Below are 20,792 nucleotides of genomic sequence, written 5' to 3' on the forward strand. Positions count from 1 at the left end.
TATAATTTTTCTAAAATATCTTCCAATCAAGGGCATTTTTAGAGTGGCCAATCCACCTATCCTGCACATCTTTGGGCTGTGGGTGTGAGACCCACTCAGACACGGGGAGAACGTGCAAACTCCACACAAGATAGTGACCAGGGGCTGGGATCGAACCTGGGTCCTTGGCGTCGTGAGGCAGCAGTGCTAACCACTGCGCCACCATGCCGCCCTGAATGTGCTATAAAAATGACTTATGAGACAGAAATTCAGGAGCCATTTGATCACTAGTTTCTATTTGGACAGGAAGAAACTAGTAGTTTGTACCCAGGTTTGCAATAAGTGTTTCTGCCCTCACTTAGCTTTCATGTCAGGGGGCTGAAGAGGAAAATCCTTCTCCCACCCCACTCCCACCATTCCCCTCAAATTTTCCAAGAGAGGTCACTGGATAATAATCGGGACCATGAATCCTGGTGCTCCCTCTAAAAGAAAATCCCTGATATTGGAATCCCTGGCCTGTTGTGCACTTGACAGTAAATATATCCCAACATGGACCAATGCTTTCCGAAATAAAGGAAGCAAACTTGAAAACGGAAAACAATTACTGGGGCGTTGACTCTTTATATGCAGTACTGTTCACTTTTATTTCCTTAGCTTTTCTTTCAAGTTCTAGATTCTGTCTCAGCCACAGATGTTTTCGGCTTTGCAATTTATTTCTCAATTTCGGCTTCCTGTTCTACCTTTTACAACAATTTTTAAAAAACATTTAGAGTACCCAATTCATTTTTTCCAATTAAGGGGCAATTTAGCGTGGCCAATCCACCTAGCCTGCACATCTTTGGGTTGTGTGGGCGAAATCCACGCAAACACGGGGAGAATGTGCAAACTCCACTCGGACTGTGACCCAGAGCCGGGATCGAACCTGGGACCTCAGCGCCGTGAGGCTGCAGGGCTAACCCACTGTACCACCGTGCTGTCCCCTTTTACAACATTAACAGATTCAATAACACTTTTTTTAAAAATTAATGATTTTGGGTTTTAACCATTCTCGCAATGACATCCCCCACTAATCAGCTCATCAGAAAATAAGCTGCAAGACAATTTATTTTCTGGGCTGTCATTCTGCGTTCTCAATAATCTTGTAATTGAATTTCAGCCTAGCTGTTTTCCCAGGAGATTCGCCCTTCACCTGTTGGCAGTTTTTCCACGCTGATTCATGAGTGCAAAGCAGGTGATTAAGAGCATCTGTACAGCTCAGACTTTCTGTTTTGTAATCATTTTGGTTAAGCTGGTGATAAAATAAGCAAATACTGTTAATTTTTCAGTCATGTGTTCGCAATAAAGCTATTATTTTGTGTTGATGATATTGAGATGTTCAGTCCTTTTGATTTTTATTCCTCTCCTAACGTCTCTTTTTTTGAAATTCTCAAACCAGGTGAGTGGTACGAGTTCACAATGTCAGACACCATCAGGGTCAAAGAGAACAAAGCAGGTGACAGAATTAAATCAGTAGCCTAGAGACTGCACAAGGTACTGAAGGCTGTGTAGTTACATAGTTGGGTACAAGAATAGCTAGAGATTAAGTTAAATGGTGGCACAGTGGTTAGCACTGATGCCTCACAATGCGAGGGACCCAGGTTCGATTCCTGGCTTGGGTGACTATCTGTGTGGAGTCTGCTTATTCTCCCCCTGTCTGCATGGGTTTCCTCCGGGTGCTCTGGTTTCCTCCCACAGTCCAAAGACGTGCAAGTTAGGTGGATTAGCCACGATAAATTGCCCTTAGTGTCCAAAGCTGTGCAGGTTAATTGGGGTTATGGAGATAGGGCGAGCGATTGGGCCGAGGTGGGTGCTCTTTCAGAGGGTCAGTGCAAACCCGATGGGCTGAATGGCTTCCTTCTGCATTCTATGTGCTGCTCTGTGAATGTTTTCTAATTCAAGGATTTGGGTGATCATGTGCTAAGCAGACTCCAAATTAGGAGCAGGAGTAGGCCTTCCAGCGTGTTCCCCTATTCAATAAGATCATGGATGATTGTGGTCTCTGCTCCGCTTTGCTGTCTGTCCTCCTCCACGTCCCAATCCGGCAGAACACTTGACTCACTCGTCTATCAAATATGTCTAACTCTGCCAAGAATAAATTACATGATGCAACTTCCAATGGGATAGAACATTCCACATACTAAAAACATTTTAGACCATAAGACAAAGGAGCAGAATTAGGCCATTCAGCCCATCGAGTCTACTCCACCACTCAACCATGGCTGATATTTTTCTCATCTCCATTCTCCTGCCTTCACCTCATAACCCCTAATCCCCTTATTAATCAAGAACCTATCTCTGTCTTAAAGACACTCAGCGATGTGACCTCGTGCGGCAAAGAGTTCCACAGATTCACCACCCTCTGGCTGAAGAAATTGAAAATGAAAATGAAACTCGCTTATTGTCACAAGTCGGCTTCAAATGAAGTTACTGTGAAAAGACCCTAGTCGCCACCTGTTCAGGGAGGCTGGTACGGGATTTGAACCCGTGCTGCTGGCCTTGGTCTGCTTTACAAGCCAGCTGTTTAGCCCACTGTGCTAACCAGCCCCACGCTGGTTTATTCCTCCTCATCTCAGTTTTAAAGGATCGTCCCTTCAGTCAGAGGCTGCATCCTGGGATTCTAGTTTTCCCTACTAGGAGAAATACCCTCTCCATGTCCACTCTATCCAGGTCACTCAGTATCCTATAAGTTTCAATAAGATCCTCCTTCATCCTTTTTTTATATAAATGTTTTATTAAAGTTTTCCAATGAATGTTTTTAACATAACAAAAATAGAAATACAGACAGTCTCTCCCCCCAAGGATGCTGCTGCTGCTGATACTTACTGCTCCCCTAGAAAGTCAAGGAAAGGTTGCCACCGCCGGGAGAACCCCATCAAGGACCGTCTCAAGGCAAACTTTATTCGCTCCAGGCTGAGGAACCCCGCCATATCGCTAACCCAGGTCTTCACACCCGGGGGTTTTGAGTCCCTCCACTCACCCGAGTGTCCAACATCCTAGACACCACCCTCGCAAACCCCTGCCAGAATTCTTTAAGCGCCGGGCATGCCCAAGACATATGGGCATGGTTCACCGGACTCCCTGCACATCTCGGGCACCCGTCCTCCACCCCAAAAAACGTACTAATTCTTGCCGCCGTTATATGCGCCCAATGCACCACCTTAAACTGAATTAAGCTGAGCCTGACACATGATGAGGAGGAGTTCACCCTGCCCAGGGTGTCGGCCCACAGGCCCTCATCCAGCTCCTCACCCAGCTCCTCCTCCCACTTGCCCTTCAACTCCTCCACTGAGGCTTCCTCCACCTCCTGCAGCTCCTGATAAATGTCCAACACCTTCCCCTCCCCTACGTGATAGCGAGGCTAGGAATAGGGAGAGAGTGCAGTTGAACACGTGGCTGCAGGAATGGTGTAGGAGGGAGGGCTTCAGGTATTTGGATTATTGGAGCGCATTCTGGGGAAGGTGGGACCTGTACAAGCAGGACGGGTTGCATCTGAACCAGAGGGGCACCAATATCCTGGGAGGGAGGTTTGCTAGTACTCTTCGGGAGGGTTTAAACTAATTTGGCAGGGGAATGGGAACCGGATTTGTAGTCCAGCAACTAAGGTAGCCGATATTCAGGACGCCAAAGCTTGTAATGAGGCAGTGGGGAAGGGAACACTGACAAAGGAGAGTATTTGCAGGCACGGAGATGGGTTGAAGTGTGTATACTTCAACGCAAGAAGCATCAGGAATAAGGTGGGTGAACTTAAGGCATGGATCGGTACTTGGGACTACGATGTGGTGGCCATCACGGAAACTTGGATAGAAGAGGGGCAGAAATGGTTGTTGGAGGTCCCTGGTTATAAATGTTTCAATAAGATTAGGGAGGGTGATAAAAGAGGTGGGGGGGTGGCATTATTAATTAGAGATAGTATAACAGCTGCAGAAAGGCAGTTTGAGGAGTATCACCCTATTGAGGTAGTATGGGTTGAAGTCATAAATAGGAAAGGAGCAGTCACCTTGTTAGGAGTTTTCTATAGGCCCCCCAATAGTAGCAGAGATGTGGAGGAACAGATTGGGAAACAGATTTTGGAAAGGTGCAGAAGTCATAGGGTAGTAGTCATGGGCGACTTTAACTTCCCAAATATTGAGTGGAAACTCTTTAGATCAAATAGTTTGGATGGGGTGGTGTTTGTGCAGTGTGTCCAGGAAGCTTTTCTAACACAGTATGTAGATTGTCCAACCAGAGGAGGGGCAATATTGGATTTAGTACTGGGTAATGAACCAGGGCAAGTGATAGATTTGTTAGTGGGGGAGCATTTTGGAGATAGTGACCACAATTCTGTGACTTTCACTTTAGTAATGGAGAGGGATAGGTACGTGCAACAGGGCAAGGTTTACAATTGGGGGAAGGGTAAATACGATGTTGTCAGACAAGAATTGAAGTGCATAAGTTGGGAACATAGGCTGGCAGGGAAGGACACAAGTGAAATGTGGAACTTGTTCAAGGAACAGGTGCTACGTGTCCTTGATATGTATGTCCCTGTCAGGCAGGGAAGAGATGGTCGAGTGAGGGAACCATGGTTGACAAGAGAGGTTGAATGTCTTGTTAAGAGGAAAAAGGTGACTTATGTAAGGCTGAGGAAACAAGGTTCAGACAGGGCATTGGAGGGATACAAGATAGCCAGGAGGGAACTGAAGAAAGGGATTAGGAGAGCTAAGAGAGGGCATGAACAATCTTTGGCGGGTAGGATCAAGGAAAACCCCAAGGCCTTTTACACATATGTGAGAAATATGAGAATGACTAGAGCGAGGGTAGGTCCGATCAAGGACAGTAGCGGGAGATTGTGTATTGAGTCTGAAGAGATAGGAGAGGTCTTGAATGAGAACTTTTCTTCTGTATTTACAAATGAGAGGGGCGATATTGTTGGAGAGGACAGTGTGAAACAGATTGGTAAGCTCGAGGAAATACTTGTTAGGAAGGAAGATGTGTTGGGCATTTTGAAAAACTTGAGGATAGACAAGTTCCCCGGGCCTGACGGGATATATCCAAGGATTCTATGGGAAGCAAGAGATGAAATTGCAGAGCCGTTGGCAATTATCTTTTCGTCCTCACTGTCAACAGGGGTGGTACCAGGGGATTGGAGAGTGGCGAATGTCGTGCCCCTGTTCAAAAAAGGAACTAGGGATAACCCTGGGAATTACAGGCCAGTTAGTCTTACTTCGGTGGTAGGCAAAGTAATGGAAAGGGTACTGAAGGATAGGATTTCTGAGCATCTGGAAAGACACTGCTTGATTAGGGATAGTCAGCACGGATTTGTGAGGGGTAGGTCTTGCCTTACAAATCTTATTGAATTCTTTGAGGAGGTGACCAAGCATGTGGATGAAGGTAAAGCAGTGGATGTAGTGTACATGGATTTTAGTAAGACATTTGATAAAGTTCCCCATGGTAGGCTTATGCAGAAAGTAAGGAGGCATGGGATATTGGGAAATTTGGCCAGTTGGATAACGAACTGGCTAACCGATAGAAGTCAGAGAGTGGTGGTGGATGGCAAATATTCAGCCTGGATCCCAGTTACCAGTGGTGTTCCGCAGGGATCAGTTCTGGGTCCTCTGCTGTTTGTGATTTTCATTAATGACTTGGATGAGGGAGTTGAAGGGTGGGTCAGTAAATTTGCAGACGATACGAAGATTGGTGGAGTTGTGGATAGTAAGGAGGGCTGTTGTCGGCTGCAAAGAGACATAGATAGGATGCAGAGCTGGGCTGAGAAGTGGCAGATGGAGTTTAACCCTGAAAAGTGTGAGGTTGTCCATTTTGGAAGGACAAATATGAATGCGGAATACAGGGTTAACGGTAGAGTTCTTGGCATTGTGGAGGAGCAGAGAGACCTTGGGGTCTATGTTCATACATCTTTGAAAGTTGCCACTCAAGTGGATAGAGCTGTGAAGAAGGCCTATGGTGTGCTCGCGTTCATTAACAGAGGGATTGAATTTAAGAGCCATGAGGTAATGATGCAGCTGTACAAAACATTGGTAAGGCCACATTTGGAGTACTGTGTACAGTTCTGGTCGCCTCATTTTAGGAAGGATGTGGAAGCTCTGGAAAAGGTGCAAAGAAGATTTACCAGGATGTTGCCTGGAATGGAGAGTAGGTCTTACGAGGAAAGGTTGAGGGTGCTAGGCCTTTTCTCATTAGAGCGGAGAAGGATGAGGGGCGACTTGATAGAGGTTTATAAGATGATCAGGGGAATAGATAGAGTAGACAGTCAGAGACTTTTTCCCCAGGTGGAACACACCATTACAAGGGGACATAAATTTAAGGTGAAAGGTGGAAGATATAGGAGGGATATCAGAGGTAGGTTCTTTACCCAGAGAGTAGTGGGGGCATGGAATGCACTGCCTGTGGAAGTAGTTGAGTCGGAAACATTAGGGACCTTCAAGCAGCTGTTGGATAGGTACATGGATTACGGGAAAATGATATAGTGTAGATTTATTTGTTCTTAAGGGCAGCACGGTAGCATTGTGGATAGCACAATTGCTTCACAGATCCATGGTCCCAGGTTCGATTCCAGCTTGGGTCATTGTCTGTGCGGAGTCTGCACGTCCTCCCCGTGTCTGCGTGGGTTTCCTCCGGGTGCTCCGGTTTCCTCCCACAGTCCAAAGATGTGCGGGTTAGGTGAATTGGCCAATGATAAATTGCCCTTAATGTCCAAATTGCCCTTGGTGTTGGGTGGAGGTGTTGAGTTTGGGTAGGGTGCTCTTTCCAAGAGCTGGTGCAGACTCAAAGGGCCGAATGGCCTCCTTCTGCACGTAAATTCAATGATAATCTATGATTAATCTAGGACAAAGGTTCGGCACAACATCGTGGGCCGAAGGGCCTGTTCTGTGCTGTATTTTCTATGTTCTATGTTTTCTATGTTCTATGTACCCAGATGCCAGACACCACCCTGTCCTGGATCCTACGCAGGGGCAGCAGCGGAAATGTCCCCACCTGTTTTCTAAGAAATTCCCGAACCTGGAGGTACCTGAACGCATTCCCCGAGTGTAGGCCGAACTTCTCCTCCAGAGCCTGCATGCTAGGGAAAATCCCGCCAAGAACAGGTCCCCCATCCTCCTAATACCTGCCCTATACCAGCCTTGGTATCCCCCACCCAACCGACCCGGAGCAAATCTGTGGTTATTCCGTATCGGGGTCCACACCGAGGCCCCCTCCTCTCCTCCACTGTCCCCAGATCCTCAGTGCCACCGTCACCACCGGACTAGTGGTGTATCGCGCCGGGGAGAACGGCAGCGGAGCCGTAACAAGTGCCCCTAGACTGGGGCCTCTACACGACGCCGCCTCCTCCTCCATCATCCATTTCCCGATCATGGCCACATTGGCTGCCCAGTAATAACCTTTTGACTCGCGGGGTTTTATTCACCCAGACAAATCCCGTCACCTGGGGAGAACCGTCATCTTCACAGTCTGCACCCATCCCGCCAAGGAAAGTGGGAGCATATCCCACCTTTTAAACTCTCCCTCCATCTGCTCCACTAGCTGGGTTAAGTTGAGCCTGTGCAGGGCATCCCAGTTCCAAGCCACTTGTATCCCCAAGTACCGAAAGCTCCTCTCCACTATCCTGAGCGGGAGCTCCCTCAGTCTCTCCTCCGGGCCCCTACCATGGACCACGAACAGCTCACTCTTCCCCACGTTCAACTTATACCCCGAGAACCTCCCAAAGTCCCCTAGGATCCGCATGACCTCCCCCATCCCCTCTAACAGGTCCGAAATATACAACAGCAGGTCATCCGCGTGGAGGGAGACCCGGTGATCCTCCCCTCCGCGCACCAGTCCCCTCCAATCCCCCGAAGTCCTGAACGCAATGGCCAACGGCTCAATTGCCAGGGCAAACAGCAACGGGGACAGGGGAGACCCCTGTCTCGTCCCCCGGTGCAGCCTGAAATATTCCGACCTTAGCCGGTTTGTGGACACACTCACTACAGGGGCCTGATACAGCAGCTTGACCCACCCTATAAATCCCTCCCCAAATCCAAACCTGCCTAGCGCCTCCCACAGATACACCCACTCCACCCTGTCAAGGACCTTCTCGGCGTCCATCGCAGCCACCACATTCCACCTCCCCCCTCCGAGGGCATCGTGATAATATTCAGGAGCCTCCTCACATTCGCGTTCAGCTGCCTGCCCTTAACAAACACCGTCTGGTCCTCCCCAATCACTCCCGGGACACAGTCCTCTATTCTGGTGGCCAGAATGTTTGCCAACAGCTTGGCATCCACGTTCAGGAGCGATATCGGCCTGTAGGACCCACACTGAAGCGGATCCTTCTCCTTCTTCAGGATAAGCGAGATCAATGCCTGCGACATTGTCGGAGGGAGGGTCCCTTTCTCCTTTGCCTCATTGAAGGTTCTCATCAGGAGCGGGCTCAACAGCTCCGAGAACTTCTTATAAAATTCTACGGGGAAGCCGTCCGGGCCCGGGACCTTGCCCGTCTGCATGCCTGCCAGCCCCCTGACTACCTCCTCCAACCCAATCTGGGCCCCCAGTCCCTGCACCCGCTATGCCTCCACCCTTTGGAACCTCAACCAGTCCATGAACCGCCTCATCCCTTCCCCCTCCCCGGGGGGTTCCGACTCGTATAACCTCCCGTAGAACTCCCTGAAGACTTCATTGACCCTCTCTGGGCTCAGCACCATGTTGCCTTCCCTGTCCCGCACTCCCCCAATCTCCCCGGGCACCTCCCTCCTGCGCAGCTGGTACGCCAGCATCCTACTCACCTTCTCCCCATACTCATAAACTTCCCCCTTCGCTTTCCTCAGCTGCGCCTCCGCCTTCCTCGTGGACAGCAAGTCAAACTCCGCCTGTAATTTCCGGCGCTCGTTCAACAGCCCCCCATCTGGGGCCTCCGCGTACCTCCTATCTACCCTGAGTATCTCTTCCACCAGTCTCGCCCTCTCCGCCCTCTCCTTCTTCTCTCTGTGGGACCTAATGGAGATTAACTCTCCCCTAATGACCGCCTTCAGAGCCTCCCAAACCACTGCCCCCGTCACCTCTCCTGTGTCATTCGCTCCCACATAATTCTCAATACTCCTCCTTATCCGCCCGCACACCTCTTCGTCCGCCAGCCACCCCACATCCAGTTGCCAGAGAGGGCGCTGACCCCGTTCCGCCCCCAGTCGCAGGTCCACCCAGTGCGGGGCATGGTCCGAGACCGCAATGGCCGAGTATTCTACCCCCTCCACCCTCGGGATTAACGCCCTACTCAACACAAAGAAGTCTATTCGCGAATAGACTTTATGGACATGGGAGAAAAAGGAAAACTCCTTTGTCCTTGGCCGCGTAAACCTCCAGGGGTCCACTCCCCCATCTGGCCCATGAACTCCCACAAGGCCCTGGCCGCCGCCGGCCTCTTCCCCGTTCTGGACTTGGAACGATCCAAGCTCTGATCCAAGACCGTATTAAAGTGCCCTCCCATTATCAGGTGACTTATCTCCAAGTTCGGGATCCTACCCAACACGCGCCTCATAAAGTCCGCATCGTCCCAGTTCGGGGCACATACATTCACTAACACCACCCCGGGCCCCCTGCAGCTTACCACTCACCATTATATACCTGCCCCCCTTGTCCGCCACGATGCTCCCCGCCTCAAGCGCCACTCGATTACTGACCAAAATGGCCACCCCTCTGGTCTTTGTGTCTAACCCCGAGTGAAACACCTGTCTGACCCATCCTTTCCTCAGCCTCGTCTGGTCCGCGAGCTTTAAGTGCGTCTCTTGCAACATGGCCACGTCCGCCTTCAACCCCTTTAAATGCTAGAACACGCTTCACCGGCCTATTCAGGCCCCTCACGTTCCACGTGATCAGCCTGGTTGGGGGGGGGGGGGGGGGGGTAACCACCCCCCCCATCCCGCCAACTAGCCATCTCCCATTTTTGGCCAACCGCGTGCCCCCGCCTCCCTCCTCCTGCTCTCCCCCCGCCCAACTCTCCATCCATACCCCTCACCTGGGCTCCCCTTAAGTCAGCAAAGCAGCACCCCTCCCCCCCCCCCCCCCCCCCGGCCAGGCATCCGCTTAACTCTGGTTCCCCCCCCCGCCCCCCCCCCCCCCCCCCCCCCCCATTGTGCTTCCGTGAGTCAGCTCACCCATGCTGACCCCGGCCGCTCCCGCCTTTATATACCAACCCTTAACTTGTTGCCTCCTTTGGGCCACCCTACCCCCCCTTCTCCACAGGGTAGAGGGGCAAGCGCCGTCTGGGACCTCCCCGTGTGTCGGACAGCCCGTCCCAGGCGTTTCCCGCCCCCTAGCACTGAACACCTGGAAAACAAAACACCTGGAAAACAAGCAAATCAAACAATGAAACCCCCAACCAAACTAGGGCAGACATGCCCATAAACCTATTCTTTACCTGCTGTCCTCCCCTCGGTCCCTCCCCACCCGCACATTTCACCCCCATACAACAGTCCCTTAGTTCAGGTCCAGCTTCTCCTGCCTGATGAACGACCACGCCTCGTCTGGGGTATCAAAATAGTGGTGCCTGTCCTGGTATGTTACCCACAGTCTCGCCGGGTGCTGGAGCTCAAACTTCACCCCTTGACCGTGGAGGACCGCCTTCGCCCGGTTACACCTGCATGCCTCCTCGCCAGCTCAGCTCCCAGGTCCTGGTAAATTCGGATCTCGCCATTCTCCCACTTACTGCTCCGCTCTTTCTTCGCCCACCGCAGGACTTGCTCCCGGTCTGCCAAGCGCTGAAACCGTATCACCATCGCCCTCAGTGGCTCGTTTACCCTCGGCTTTCTGGCGAGAACCCTGTGCGCCCCATCCAGCTCCAAGGGCCGCGGGAAGGCCCCCACGCCCATCTGCGTCCCCAACATTGTGGCCACGTACGTGCTCGCGTCGGCCCCCCTCCGCTCCTTCGGAAAGGCCCAGGATCCGCAGATTGTGGCTCCGAGATCTGCACTCAAGGTCATCCAGCCTCTCCTGCCATCTCTTATGGAGCGCCTCGTGCTTTCACCCTTTCACTTTCACAGCCAGGCCCAGGATCTCGTCCTCGTTCTCCGCCACCTTCCTCCTCACCTCCTTGATCTCCTTCTCCTGCGCCTTCTGGGTCACCACAATTCTCTCCATGGAGGCCAGCATCTCTGTTTTCAGCTCCATGAAGCAGTTTTTAAGGAGCTCCTGCTGTTCTCTGGCCCACTGGGCCCACACCTCCCGATATTCTCCGGCCGCCATTTTGTCCTCCCGGACCTTCTCGACCTTCTTCCCCTGGTTCGCACGTCTGCCGGCTCCGCTCCTGGTCCTCTCCATGCACCAGCGGGGGGGGGGGGGCTCTCCCACCTCCGTTCCCACTCCGGTCCCTCCTGTTAATTGCTGCCGCCGCTCCTTTTAGCAGCCCAAAACACCGATCCCGGCGGGAGCTGCCGTTCACGTGACCTAGCAGGTCATGGCCGCTACCCGAAGTCCCTCCTTCATCCTTCTAAACTCCAACGAGTACAGACCCAGAGTCTTCAACCACTCCTCAGATGACAAGCTCTCAATTCCAGGGATCATTCTTGTGAACCTCCTCTGGACGCTCTCCAAGGCCAACACATCCTTCCTTAGATATGGGGTCCAAAACTGCTCACAATACTCCCAATGGGGTCTGACTGGAGCCTTATACAGCCTCAGAAGCACCTCCCTTTTGAGAGAAACAATTTCTCCTCATCTCTATAAATTTAGAGTACCCAAATCATTTTTTCCAATTAAGGGGCAATTTAGCGTGGCCAATCCACCTACGCCGCACATCTTTGGGTTTTGGGGGCGTAACCCACGCAAACACGGGGAGAATGTGCAAACTCTACACGGATAGTGACCCAGAGCCGGGATCAAACCTGGGACCTCGGCGCCGTGAGGCAGCAGGGCTAATCCACTGCACCACCGTGCTGCGCTTCATCTCTGTCTTAAATGGTAGACTTATTGGCCGGGGGTCTCCGAACCCCGCCGGGTCGGAGAATCCCGGGGGGGGGCGGTGCGAACCCCGCCCCGCCGCCCCAACGCCGGCTGCCGTATTCTGCGGCGCCGGTTTTTGGGCGGGGGCGAGGTTCGTGCCACGCCGGTCGGGGCCATTGGCATCGCCCCCCACCCCCCGCGATTCTCCGGGCCCCATCCGCTTTTGCCCAGTCCCGCCGGCGTGGGTTACGCATGGTCCCACACGGCGGGACCTAGCAGGTAGGTCGGCAGGGACGGTCCTCGTAGAGGCACGGGGGCATCCATGGTGGCCTCGCCCGCGATCGTGGCCCACCGATCTGCGGGCGGGCCTGTGCCGTGGGGGCATTCCTTCCTTCCGCGCCGGTCCCTGTAGGGCTCCGCCATGGCCGGCGTGGAGAAGAGAACCCCCCCCCGCGCATGCCCCAAAATACGCTGGCTGGCCTGCGCATGCGCGGAACCACGGCAGCAGTTCGGCGCATGCGCGAGATCACACCGGCCCTTCAGCGCATGCGCAAACTCGCGCAGTCCCTTCGCCACCGGCTGGAGCGGCGTCAACCCCTCCGGCATCCACCTGGCCCCCGGAAGTGCGGAGAATTCCGCACTTTCGGGGTCTGTTGACGCCGGAGTGGGTGGCGCCCGTTCTCCTGCCGCCGTGGGGTCTTGTACTCAGAAGGGAGAATCCCGCTGATTGTTCTTAAACTGTTCCCTGGTTCTAGTCTCTGGGGTTCTCGTCTTTGACCTGGGACTTGTTTTGCATCCCAGTTATGAACCAGTTTAAGCAAAGGAACAAAGAGGTAGTATGTCAGTGCATGCTGATGATGTTAAGTTGTCAGACTGTAAGGAAGATTGACAGAAGGACAGATGAGCAGCATGGGCAGATAGGTTCCTGATGCAGTTACATGCAGAGAACTGTAAAAGGGCATGACCCTTCCAAATAAAGGTGGAGCAGAAGAAAGATCAAGGGACTGCTAGCCCCACCTGATCTTTCAAGGTAAAGTGCACATGTTGGACCATTAAAAAACAAATGGGATTCTGACTTATGCACAGAGATATTGGTCGGGATTCTCCAATAATGAGGCTATGTCCCCATGCCCGCGAGAAAACGGGCGCGAATCACTCCGGACTTTTTTCCAGAAAGTCCAAGGTGATTCTCCATTTTTAAGGGCTGCCGATGCGGGGCCCTGCACTTCCGGCCGAGGGTCCATGCGTCGGCCGCCCGCAGCGCCAGCCCGGTGCGACATGGCGGACCCACACAGCGGGCAGGCGCCGAAGAAGTCGGCCCAGCATTGAATCTAGCTACATAATATTCATTTTGAGCTCGCAAAAACATCCTTAAATGCCTTGAGAAGGTAGGTAATGAGCCGCCTTCTTGAATGGCGACAGTCCATGTGGTGTAGGTACACCCACACTGCTGTTGGGGAGGGAGCTCCAGGATTTCGACCCAGCCGCAGTGAAGGAGCTGAAGAAACAGTGATATATTTCCAAGCCAGGGTGGTGTGTGGCTTGGACGGGAACTTGCACATGTGGGTTAGTCCACATGTTTTAAATATTGTGTTAAGTTCTGAGCACCCTGATGTAAGAATGATAAATATTACACAAGCGAACTTCTGGAAACCTTTAAAGTTATGAAGGGGTTTGGTAGGGTAAGCCTAGGGAAGTTTCCACTTGTCAGGAAGTTCAAAAGTGGCGTGCATAAATAGAAAATAGTTACAAATAAATCAAAAATGGACTTCAGGAGAAACATCTTAAACCAGAGAGTGGAGCATGAAGAAATTATATTGTTTCATTGGGTCAATTGGTCTGTTACTGTTTTGCAATTCCAATTAATATCAAAGCAAGCAGTTATTTGGTATCACAGAACTTGAGTATTGCTGAAAAGACATGTTGTCGAAGTTTTTAATCTTGCACTCATCAGGACAATTCATAAGAATACCAGATGTAAAAGGAACAATAATTTATACTACATGAGAAGAGAGTGCTGATTGGTTGAAAAGTGGATCCTGACTGGTCAAGGCACTACACTGGGGACAGACGTTCCCTTGACTTGTGTTGACTTTAGTGTTCTGTTTGCCAACATATTGTTTACCTTTTTTTAAAAATAAATTTAGTGTACCCACCCAATTATTTTTTTTTCCAATTAAGGGGCAATTTAGCGTGGCCAATCCACCTAACTTGCACATCTTTGGGCTGTGGGTCAATTCTCCATTCTCCATGGGGAGAATGTGCAAACTCCACACAGACAGTGATCCAGGGCCGGGGTTTGAACCCGGGTCCTCAGCGCTGCAGTCCCAGTGCTATCCACTGCGCCACATGCTGCCCTTCATATTGTTTACCTTTTCATGTACAATCATTTTTTAACCAGGAAACTGTTTCTTGATTTCTTTTATATTAACATATATGTAGACCAGTTGTGGTGAGGGTCTGTGTATAGCATTTGTTAGTAGGTGGGAAACGGAACATTGAGGTGCAAGAACCTAAGACCGAAGACATCAAATGAACTGTGCAGTGTAGACAAAGAGAAAGGCACAATGTTTTTTTCAGAGAGGAGTGCAATGGGTATTTTTGCCAAGGCAAAGTTTTGCTGCAGTTTGCAAGTTCCTTAAAATGAATTAAATCGCAGTGTTGCTTGTATCAGGGGAAAGACACAGGCTAAAAAACACACTTCATTCACTCAGCTCTGGAGGCTGATAACAGTGTTGGAAATAACAAAGCTTTGTTGTTTCAAGCATGGCTTTGGGATTCCTGCAAGGCGGCCCAGCCAAGAGACATCTGGGGAAGGAACGGTGAACCCACTGACTTGGATTGGGAAGGACAGAGTACCTCAAACCAATTGAATGGGCTAAGAACGGGGTATGGCACAGGGCCAGAGCAAAAAGCAGCGTAAAGAAAGATCACAAAAATGGCGGAGGCTGGAATTTTCCAGGCCCACCCATTGGCAGGTTCTTCTGGTCCCGGCAAAGTAAATGGACGTTTGAATGCCTCACTGCATCTGCTGTGGAGGAGAGGAGCCCGCTGTAGCGGGGGCCGTAAAATTCCGGTCCTACCCCCGTGGTTAGGATGACCCGGTCAGTCACCCAGAAGTCGTGAACGGAAGACCCGTCGGCAAATTGACCACCAAAACAGACTCCGGCTCTCAGGGAAGAACTGGCATTATCTTGCGTACATAATATTGTTTATTGGTTTGAAAAAGGTGTACCACATTTAATAACAGTATTCAAATTGTGGCACGCAATTGGTAGCCAGAGCAAAAGCTAGAACTTTTAGTCCAGGTAGATGGTTGTACAGTTCTTACATGGTACCAGTGTGCTCTCCTAAAGGTACAAAATGGCCTAATAGGCTTTAAAAATAAGCAGTGAGATGTTTCAATAGGGAAATGCATGAGATGGTTCACTGAAATCAATGGGCCAAAGTGCCTTTTCCACTTACATCTATTTATAGCAGCAAATTACATGTGTCTCAGCAATAGCAATTATCAATTATAAAATGAATGGACTATTCTAATAAGAAAGATTCCATTTATACAAAATTTGCCTAAGTACAAATGCAGTGTTCCTGAAGAAGGCTCTGGTGGCATACAACGCCAGTGAATGCCCGGAGTTACACGATACACGATTGCTTTAAATGGAGGACTCTTGGCAACGTCAAGTTGAAAAGAAAATAAGATTTTTCACTGCAATGTACCCAACAAGAAGCAAGACATCTGGCTTTTTTCACGAGTGATGTGCAATGTTTGGGTTATAGGCTGCCGTTTGGCAAAGCGAGTGATCTCCATCTGTTTCTAATTTGACCCTGAGAAATTTGCCTAACTGTTTCCATAGACTGTTACGAGTGCTGGCATCCGATGTGAATGTTCCTCATTAGGACTGTGTGGTTGTTGCTATAAATAACTTTATAAACCTTCAATGCCTGGACAATTTGGCAAAGCAATTAATAAAGCAAATAGATTAAAGGTACAGATGTACCTGGCAAAGGTGAGTAGGCCCTTTACACCACACATGGTAGGCTATGCTCAATAAAATTTTCATGTCAGAAGTTAAAGATATACAGCATTGGTTGGGGGGGGGGGGGGTGCAAGAAAGAGCAACAAGACTGAGCTCAGGTGATTCACAAAGGAAATGGATTTTGTTCATGCGGAGGGCAGGTTAGAGGCCTGGGGGAGGGAAGTAATTGGAGACCCTTGGGGGGAGGGGGCAGGAGGGAGGCGGGGGGGGGAGGTGTAGATGAGAAGCTTTTGGAAGGGGAGGGCTGCAAATTGAGGTCTGAGGAGTGGCAAAATCGGAGGTCCCAGATGGGGAGGTTGGAGGTTGTGTAGAGAAATCAGAGGCCCCAGAGAGGGTGGGAGGAGGATCGGAGGCCACGTAGAAAATGTTGGTGGTCAGGAGCCTGATTATAGGGGGTCCTCTGGCTGGATCCAAAAGGTGGGTTTATAGGCATGTACTTTCTTCCCTTGCCAATACTTCATAGAGCGCCCCCCCCCCGGCGTAGGGCGCCCCCCCCCCCCGGCGATTCTCCACGCGCGATGGACCAAGTGGCCGCCGAGATAGGCTGAATCCCGTTGGCGCCGTTCACAAGTGGTCCTACCCGGCGGGACCTCGGCGTTCATTCTGCGGGGGCGCGGCCTAGCAGGGGGGAGGGGAGATCCGACCCTGGTGGGGCCTCCACCGTGGCCTGGCACGCTTGTGGGGTCTACCGATCGGCGGGCCGGCTTCTCCTGGTGGTGGCCTAATTTCCTCCGCGCCGGGGCCCTGTAGCTCTCTGCCATGTTGCCTCAGGGCCAGCGCGCGGAGAAGGCAACTGGCGCGCATGCGCGAGTTCGCGCCGGTCGTAACGCGCATGCGCAGACCCGCGGCGGCCGTTTGACGCCGGTAACGGCAGTTGGAGCTGCGTGAGGCGCTCCAGTGCCGTGCTGGCCCCCTGTGAGGTGCACGATCGCTGATCCTGGGGGCCTGTTGACGCCGTCGTAAAACGCCCCCGTCTGGCGCTGTGCCGACCGGTCACTGGAGAATCGGCGGACCGGCGTTGGAGCGGCGCCGCGTGAATCGCCCCCCCCCCCCCCCCCCGGCGATTCTCCGACCTGGCCCGGGGTGAATACGACCCAGGGCATTGGGAGAATTGGGATTGATGGCTGATAAATCCCCAGGGCCTGACAATCTACATCTCAGAGTACGTAAGGAAGTGGTCGTAGAAATAGTGGATGTGTTGATGGTCATCTTCCAAGATTCTATCGACTCTTGAAAAGTTCACACAGATTGGAGGATGGCTAATGTAACTCCACTATTTAAAATGAGGAGTCGAGAGGAAACAAGAATTTAAAGACCAGTAAGCCTGATGTCGATTGTGGGGGAAATTCTAGAATCCATTATCAAACATTTTATAGCAGAGCACTTAGAAATCAGGATCGGACAGAATCAGCATGGATTTATGAAGGAGAAATCATGCTTGACAAATCTACTGGAATTCTTCAAGGATGTAACTAGTAGAGTTGATGAGGGGGAACCAGTGGATGTGGTTTATTCCGACTTTCAGAAGGCTTTCGACAAAGCCCCACATAAAAGATTAGCGTGTAAAATTAAAGCGCATGGGATTAGGGGCAGTGTATTGAGATGGATATCAAGCTGGTTGGCAGACAGGAAACAAAGAGTAGGAATTAACGGGTCTTTTTCCAAATGGCAGCCAGTGACCAGTGGGGTGCTGCAGTGATTGGTGCTAAGGACCCCAGCTACTCACAATATATATTAACGACTTGGATGACGGAATGAAATGGAATATCTCCAAATTTGCAGATGACACCAAGTTGGGTGGGAGGGTGAGCTGTGTGGAGGAGGCAAAGATCCTTCAGTGTGATTTGGACAAGTTGAGTGAGTGGGCAAATGAATGGCAGATGCGGAATAATTTTGATAAATAAGAACATAAGAACTAGGAACAGGAGTAGGCCATCTGGCCCCTTGAACCTACTCCGCCATTTAATGAGATCATGGCTGATCTTTGTGGACTCAGCTCCACTCTCCGGCCCGTACACCATATCCCCAAATCCCTTTATTCTTTAGAAAGGCATCTATATTTTTCTTAAAAACGTTTAAAGAAGGAGCCTCAACTGCTTCACTGGGCAAGGAATTCCTTTATTCTTTAGAAAGGCATTTATATTTTTCTTAAAAATGTTTAAAGAAGGAGCCTCAACTGCTTCACTGGGCAAGGAATTCCAGAGATTCACAACCCTTTGGGTGAAGAGGTTCCTCCTACACTCCGTCCTAAATCTACCTCCCCTTATTTTGAGGCTGTGCCCCCTAGTTCTGCTTTCCAAGATTGATGCGAGGTTATCCACTCTGGTACAAAAACGAGAAGGCAGACTATTATCTGAATGGCCATAAATTGGGAGAGGTGAATGTGCAATGAGACCTGGGTGTCCTCGTACACCAGTCACTGAAGGTAAGCAGGCAGGTGCAGTAGGCGGTAAAGAAGGCAAATTATATGTTGGCCTTCATAACAAAAGGATTAGTGTACAGAAGTAGGGATGTCTTGCTGCAATTATACAGGGCCTTGGTGAGGCCTCACCTGGAATATTATGTGCAATTTTTGTCTCCTTATCTGAGGAAGGATGTTCTTGCTCCAGAGGGAGTGCAGCGAAGGTTTACCAGGCTGATTCCTGGGATGGCAGGATGGATGTATGAAGAGAGATTGAGTCGGTTAGGATTGTATTCGCTGGCGTTCAGAATAATGACGGGGATCTCACAGAAACCTATAAAATTTGAACAGGACTCGGCAGGATAGACACAAGAAAAATGTTCCCGATGGTGGGGTGTCCAGAACCATGGGTCACACTCTGAGGATATGGGGATGCATAGGGGATGGTCCATTGAGGACAGAGATGAGGAAACATTTCTTCACCCAGAGAGTGGTCAGAAAGTAATTGAGGCCAAAATATTTTATGTCTTCAAGAAGCAACCTGAAAGCTCTCCCAGGCCAACAACTAACCCAAGCCATCATTTCTGGTTAAAATTTCCCTTTGGTGAATGATTTTTCATCAGAATGGCCACAATTAGATCTTGTTGACCTATAAAATTATTAAATGGCGTCAACAGCATAAATCCAGAACAATATTTAACCCTGAGGCAGGAAGGCAGGATTCAAGGAGTGTAATGTTATGTCACTTTGATTATAAAATACTTAGAGGCACTGGAGCAGAAGTGCTCATTGTTCCGGATTGTTGTTGGAAACCCAGCAGAGCAGGCCGCAAGTCTCTGCTGGTGGCAGAAGATGGAGGGCCCGATCCCAAACTGACACGGTATATCTGGTATGGCCCACTTGCACCTGCGAGGGTGTTTTAAGTAATGACCATTTAATGCCAATCCACCCTTCCTTGGGCAGAGCAGCCCACAGTCACTTCACCTGCGATTTTGGCAATCCGTCCAGAGAAAAACTCAGCGATCGGGAAAGGAATCGCTTTCCTGAAGAATGAAGGTGGACTCCCTCCCTCTGCAGAGATACTGGGAAAGGTCCTTCACTGAGACTCACACCAGCTCTCAATAGGCAGGGATTTAATACTGAGGCCTTGTTAAAGACATTCACGGTCAAATCCGAGAGGTAATTCATTAATTTTATCCTTCTCCGACCATATATCCCTTTGATGGTGACAGAGATGAATGTGGGCTTTTGTCCCCAATCCCTCTCCCACCAGATAATTTCCACCATTTTCCAGTCCCCAATCTTGGAATCTGCCAGGCACCCATTGAAACCTCAATAGAAATGTTAAGGTTGTTGTCCTAATATTAGTTAACACTAATTTGTAACTAAAATGATTGGGGAAAGGCATTTTTGAGTGTCTGCCATTAATCCATCCAATTCTGATTAACATTAGCAAAATCAATTCTGATTTACTTCTCCTTTAACGGAACCAGTCTTCAAAGCCGCATTCGACAGCACCTTCCAAATCCCCGACTTCCACCACCCAAAACAACAAAGGCAGTAAATACCTGGGAATACCACCACCTGGAAGCTCCTCTCCAAACCTCTCACCATCCTGACTTGGAGATATATTGTCGTTTCTTCCCTGTCGCTAGGTCAAAATCATGGAAATCCCTTCCTAACAGCACTGTGGGTGTACCTACACCACATGGACTGTAGCAGTTCAAGAAGGTGACTCACCACCACCTTCCCAAGGGCAATTATTGATGGGCAATAAATACTGGCTTTGAATAGAGACAGAAGCAGCCTCCATCTTACATAAAATCCTTCTCCTGACCCTCTAAGAGTGAGCTTAATCTTTTCCAGTTGAGAGGGCAGCACGGTGACGCAGTGGGTTAGCCCTGCTGCCTCATGGCGCCGAGGTCCCAGGTTCGATCCCGCCTCTGAGTTTGCACATTCTCCCCGTGTTTGCGTGGGTTTCGCCCCCATAACCGTAAAGATGTGCAGGCTCGGTGGACTGGCCACGCTAAATTGCCCCTTAATTGGAAAAAAATGAATTGGGTACTCTAAATTTATTTTTAACATTTTTTTTCCAGTTGTCAGAACTCCGTCATATCCCCCAACCATTATGACACACTTGGCGGTGCTGCCTGTAATGATATGCAGACATGTAACCAATGGGTCATCAGAACAAGACACAACCAATGGGTAATCAGAACACCCAGCGGTGGCATCACCACAAGAGGGCACCACACGATCATTATAAAAGGACAAGGCACACAGGTCCCGCCCCTTTCCACCGGCAGAAACCTAGAGAGCAAGATGTGTGTGGTCAGCAACACCGCCACACCATTGCATGTGGTCTAGAGCAAGTTCAGTTAGTAGAGTGTAATGTGTTACTAGAGTCAGATTAGTAGAGTGTAGAACTCATT

This window comes from Scyliorhinus torazame, chromosome 10 (assembly GCF_047496885.1).
Source record: "Scyliorhinus torazame isolate Kashiwa2021f chromosome 10, sScyTor2.1, whole genome shotgun sequence".
Taxonomy (NCBI): Eukaryota; Metazoa; Chordata; class Chondrichthyes; order Carcharhiniformes; family Scyliorhinidae; genus Scyliorhinus; species Scyliorhinus torazame.